This window comes from Agelaius phoeniceus, chromosome 8 (assembly GCF_051311805.1).
Source record: "Agelaius phoeniceus isolate bAgePho1 chromosome 8, bAgePho1.hap1, whole genome shotgun sequence".
NCBI lineage: Eukaryota > Metazoa > Chordata > Aves > Passeriformes > Icteridae > Agelaius > Agelaius phoeniceus.
Window position 1 is genome coordinate 2,622,425 of NC_135272.1, and position 6,119 is coordinate 2,628,543.

The 6,119-nt window shown below is 49.1% G+C and overlaps 1 pseudogene; it reads left to right on the top strand.

Moving 5' to 3' along the window:
• The first annotated feature begins 222 nt into the window (after positions 1–222).
• LOC143694698 (ciliary microtubule associated protein 1A-like) lies at positions 223–2,852 on the top strand (annotated as a pseudogene).
• Positions 2,853–6,119: the final 3,267 nt, after the last annotated feature.

Consider the following 6,119-nt stretch of genomic DNA (forward strand, 5'->3'; position numbering starts at 1 on the left):
GAGTTCATGCTGCATCTTTGCTTCTAACTTGCTGCTTCTCCCCATTCCTCCTTCTCTTCCATCTGCTACCCCTTGTTGCTCTTCACTTTTCTTCACTTTCTCTTGTGATGCTAGTTTGCTTTCTTCCTGCTCTGGGCTACAGGAAGTCTTTGGACCGGCGCTGTGTCAGAGAAGCCCTTTGGTAGCTCTCCAGTTTTTCCTGTAGTTTCTCTGGCCACCAGCATGGAGGGACCCCAGGAAGGCACCTGGAGACCTCATCCCTGACGGGGCCCAAACCTTGCAGAATTCAGCACCCCAGGTGCCAAGTACTGGCTCCCTGGCTTAACAGGTAAACCCACTATCAGGGGAGGTAGTGGCAGCAGGAGGCACAGCACAGCACAGCGCTTGCTTCCACTTAGGAACCTCCTTTCACCACAAACTTGCAGGCACAGGTCCTTTCACAGGCTTTGCTTCCCAGGTCATATGGCTCATGATCCCACCAAAGACAGAGCCCCTGCACACTCATTTCCAGGCAGCAATGCTCCCTCCGCAGCAACCTGCTCACCAGGTCCTCGCTACTTCCTCCAATCATCCATCACCAAGACTGGGAAGCAGGTGGCTCCATCAGCACTTGTGACAGCACATCCCAAGAGCAAGATTTTGGTCACCCCTGGACCCAGTGAGTAGCATTTCTGCAGCCCTTCATCCAGGCCAGACAAGCAGGCCTTACTGTTGCCCTGTGCCACTGGGGCACAGAGCCCTCTGCTCACGCCCTGAATGGGCTTCAGAGAGCTCCAGACAGAAAAGAAGCAAGACTGAGCACCTCCTCCAGCTCCTCCTGACTTCTCCTCTGTGGCTTGCACTTAGGCTCCAACTTCACTTTTCTTGTCTCCTTCTGTGTCCCAGGTGACTCCACCACGGATCCTGCACACAAACATGTCTTCCATACGGCACCGGCCAATAGCCTGGCATCCCGAGCCAAGGGTTTAAGAGGTTTCCAAACACCAGGTATGGAACGTGGGGAAACAGACACTCTTACAGCCTGTGTGTCCTGCAGGGAGCATCTGCAGCTTCTTCAACAGGCCTAGCAAAAAGCCTGCGCAGCAAGAGGCAGTGTGCGCTCAACAGGCTTTGCGCCGTCCCACAGCACCAACTTCTCCCATCTCACACAAGAGCCGGCACCTCTGCTTTCAAACAGCCAAGGCACACCACATGCAACAAAAGCCAGAGGCACTGGCATGAGGGGCAGGATAGCCTTCCTGCTCCTCACAGCCAGCTTGGCAGGCTGACTCTCTTCCACCCAGGCATTGCACCCTTTCCCACAGGACTGACCTATGCTGTCTTCCTATTCCGTTTCCAGCTCCTGGCACCTACAGCTTGCCCAGGATTCTGGGACTCAACACAGCATACACTCCTGCTGAACCGTGCTACTCCATGAAGGGGAAGAGTCAATACCAGAGCTGTTGTCAAGATGTGGCAAAGGTGAGCTGTGCTTCTGTTCTCTGACAGCAGCAGCAGAAGCTCAGCTGCTCTGCTCAGGGCACAAGGGCCCCAGTGCCCGCCCTTTCCCCACATAACACACGCTTCCCTGCACCTGCAGCAAAGCACAAGAAGCCACAGGGCCTCTGGCTCTGCTACTACCAGGAACAGCCACACCTGGAGCCCCCCATTTTTCCACACCAGCAGCTTTGACACAGTACAGCTCACTGCCCTTAAGGGCAAGAATCTCCCCTCATTCTCTGGCAAATCTACCTGTCTTCCCAAGGAGCCCTCATTCCCAAGGCTCCAGGCCTCCCAGCTAGTCCTCTGGCCAGCCACCTAAAGCAGCACAGTACTCATGGACAGCCAGCAAGAATCCACACTGCCTCTTGTACCCACCAACCTCATTGCTTCTCTTGCAGACACCAGGTCCTGCGGCACTTGACAAGGTGGATCTGGATGTCTACAAAACCAGGGCTCCCAAGTTCTCCATGGGACTAAAAACCAAACTTCCTGGAAAGGGAGCGTTTCCAGCTCCAGTGCAATACACCCTGGGAAAGGTAAGGCAGTCAGCCCATCAATGTCTTTTGCTGCACAAGCTTCACTTGAGGACATCTCTGGAGAGTGAGGCATCATCTTCACGTCTTTTCTTCCCAATTTCCTCTTCCAGTTGTGTCCCAGGGTGACTTTATGATGCTTGTATCCCCATTCATGTGTTCTGTTAATGTTGGATATTATGTTCTGTACCTTTAAGACTGGCTCTGAAGAGGGAAAGTTTTGTTTTGCTTTTCTTATCAGCCTGGCGGGACACAGAGACTGCAGCTTTTGCTTTTTCTGCTTTTGCTTTTCGCTTTGCTCTCTCTCGCTCTTGCTTGTTTGCTTCTGCTTGCTTTGCTCATTAGCTAGTTTAGCTAAACTGTCCAAATTTCTTCCTGGACCATTTCTCCTTTCCTTTTTCTGACCATTTCGAACCTGCTCCGGACTGGGACCTGGGAAACACCAAGAGTCTGCACCTTCTGGCCTGCAGCAGCTGCCCCAGCACCAGAGGGGCTGAGAACAGAGTGACCACCCCCCAAGAGAGACTTTCTGAATTTGTCATCTTTTTCAGAGTGGTGTCATCCGGTATTGTTCATTTTGTGTGCTGGGGGGTGCTGTGCCTATTAAATAAAGAGGTTCTTTCCACTTCTCTCTGAGGAATCCTTCCAGAACCGGTTGGGGGCAGGGGCCATGGGGGTTTGCTTACTTGAGGGGCCCTAATTTGGAAAGTCTCCTCCAAATTTGCCCTAAACCAGGACAAGTTGGCAGTAACCAAGGCCTGGGATCCTGCCTTCAGTTTTGGACTCCAACATTCTCTCTTCAAAGCTTCTTTAATAGCTGAAACACATCTTGATTAAAGAGAGACACCTGAAGAGATTTCTTCTGTTCCTCCTTTGCAGCAGGGTGGGGTTCGGTGTGCCTTGCTGTAGACCACTGGCTTCACTCTCTCACGTCTATGCGCCTCAGTCAAAACACGGCAGCATGAGGCTGAGGGGAGAGCAGTGAGGGAACAGCGGGAGCCACGCTGACGTCTCCAACACCACCCTTTCACCTAAGCAGGGCAAAGCACTGTGAAAGCTTTCCAGCCCTGCCTTGCACACTCAGCCCATGCTGGCCTCAAGGACCAAGCCCATCTCAGTGTGCCCCTCTGCAGTGCACACAGCTGGCATCTGCCCAAGGGGTGCCCACAAACGCATCTGCCCTGTGTGAAATACAAAGCTGTGTTTCATGTCAGGTACAAACAGGCGACGTCTGTATTTGTGAATGAGAAATGTGTGGACATCCACAATGGGATAGTTGTGAATTCTAATAATAACTGAGGAAAATAAAGCATGGAAAAAGGCCTTTGAACCTATCTTTTATTTGCAATTAACCCTGGTTGATTTAGGAGCATTGGAATTAAGGTGTTAAGGATGTTGCTTTTTGCTTGCATTTAATCCATAAAAAAGCTCTGCAATAATAACCTTTTGAAGTATATTTTTAGAATATTACTTGTCTCCTTGAAACTATACCTTTGGAATATATATAAAGGAAATATGCTTATCTCATGCCTTATGGAAGCAGAGAAAAACAGCTTGAGAAAGGAAGATCAACATCACCTCAAGGATTTATGGTTTCAACCAAAGGGAAGCTAGACATCACTGTTATGAGATTTATAGTCTCTGCAATTAAAAGGTGGACCCAAATCTGAGGAGCTGGACACCACCAGATGGGATTCGTCTTTCTTCTTTTGGAAACTGGACTGCCACCATCTGGGGATACTCCTTTGAAAATACATCCCGAGAAACTAAAATCACTACAGTGTATAGAATTGTGATCTAATAATTTGGAAGAAAAATTGCTGATGAGTAAAAATTGGAAATAGAAACTGTTGAAAAAAAAGCTGAGGAGTACCCCTATACATAGCTGTAACCCTCAAGTATCGGTGTGCAGTTGGAGGGAACACTTCCCCCACTGTACCCAGCGCTGTATTGCTCATACTTTACCAGATTAAATAATAAATTAATTGCTGCTTGAATATTGGCCTAGTCAAGCCTCTTATTCATAACAGAGCTCAAGGTGCTGCAGGTGAGGTTTGAGTTCCCTTAGAGAATAGTCAGGGGTGGCGAGCACTGGAAGATGCAGCTGCAGTCCCCATCCGTGTCCCTTTCAGTGCTGCCTTCAGGGTGTCTGCAGCCTGGATCCAGAGCGCCCTGGGGGGCTCCTGCCTCTGCCTTTGCACTCAGGGTGAGGATGCCCAGCAGCCGCTGAGGCCGGCAGTGGGGACCAGGGCTGGGGCTTGTGGCCTGGCAGGTGCAGCTCTGGGGGCTGTGACACGCCAGGGCACGGGTCACTGTCACTGCCCTCCGGAGCCCTGGCTAGCTCTGTGATGCTCCAGGGACAATGGCAAGAGAGGGGAACTGGCTAGGTTAGGGTTCTGCCTGAGCCAGAACCTCTAGGCCAGCTGCCTAGCAGTAGAGACCCCCGGAGGACCGAGTGAAGGAGGCAGAGGAGGCTCTTCTGTGGTGCAAAATGCAGCGAATTCATTTGGAGAGGCGGTGGAAGGCACTTAAGAAAACATCCCCAAAGAAAAACAGAAGTTAAAAGAAGCCGCAGAACGCCTGTGCACGGGTTTTTAAAATCTTTCAAAACGGGGGGTGGACACCATTTAGTAACCAATAAGCGACCCTCGGGGTGTGGTTTTGAGGGCTACAACAAATCAGAACAAGGGGAGGAGAGAGCACTGGGACAGAGATTGGAGCTTGGGGTGAGGGACAGGGAACTGTCTGGAACAAAGGGTAGGGTTTGGGCTGATGGATGGGCCAAAGGGGCCGGGTTGTCTTGACAGACAGGGAAAAATCTGGTCAGGAGGGAGGGGATTCCTTGAGGGACACTTGGGTAGGAGGGCATAACACAGGGGAGAAACTGACTGTAATAACTCGGGGAACACTTGAACACACCACAAGCTAACAGAACATTTGGCTCAGAAACTCACACACCGCAACACAGACATTCAGGCTTTCAGCAGCCGAGAGGTGGCACTGTCAGAACCCGCGGCAGCTGCTGAAAGCCATCTCTCTCCTTCAGGCTCTTGCTGGGTGGGAAGGGGCTGTGAGCTGTGGGGGCTGCACTCCCCCTGTGCTGGGAGGATGATCTGCACCAGGGGAGAGCAGAAAGCTGCCACGGTGAGCAGAACATGCTCAGAGCATTACAGTTCAGAGAATGGCACTGCCCCTGAAGGGCAAAAAGCTTGAAAGCATAGAATTCTGTGCAGCGCCATTGCACAAATTTTCTCTTCAAGAACGTGCCCATTTTTGTAAACTGTAGATGAATACTCTGAGTTTTATAGAATACATGAGGTTTTTTCTTAAGGGTTTTGGGAGAACTCTCAAGTTTATTTGCATTTTACATCCAGCATGTATACAGATTTTTTTATTGTTCTTTTGTAAATACTTAGGGAAAAAAATACCCAAGCATTTTTTAATCCTTTGGAATATTGTGATTAATATTTTTAGAAAGAAAACCTTGTTGAACATGGTTCAAATGTGAAAACACAGAGAGAAGAAAAATAGCATAAAAGTCTTTTTTAAAAGGGTGTATAATGAGGACTGCAGAACTGAGTTATTCCTCCAAGGGCAAATTCTTCAAGAACGGCCAAGATACTTCCTTAAATGAAGGGAAATATGACCTGAAGCCATACAAAGTACAGCCAAAGCAAATGAAAACCCTTTGGAAAAGAGGGAATTTTGCCCGTGACATCAGTCTGTTGGGATAACTGAGGGATGCCCATCATCCTTGCACTGTATTCCTTATTATTTGTAGTGTGTTTTCTCCCAGTTTCTGTGAAGTGAATAAGAAGCTGCAGTTGTTTGCCATTAATTTAAGCTCCTAGGGCAATTACCAAGCACCATAAATGTTTTTTTGTAGCTGAGCAGGATTGAGTTTCCCAAATCTTCTACAAAGCAGAAGGGAACCACACAGTTACTTGTGCTAATGTTAATGAAGGGTTTCATGAAAGCAGGTGAATGAGAGCATTGCATTATAAAACTTCCACATTCAAGGAAACAGGAGTGCACTTGGAATAAAGCATATGAGGCTAGATTAACATCACAACAGGATAAAAGAAAATTACTTGGCAGGAAGTG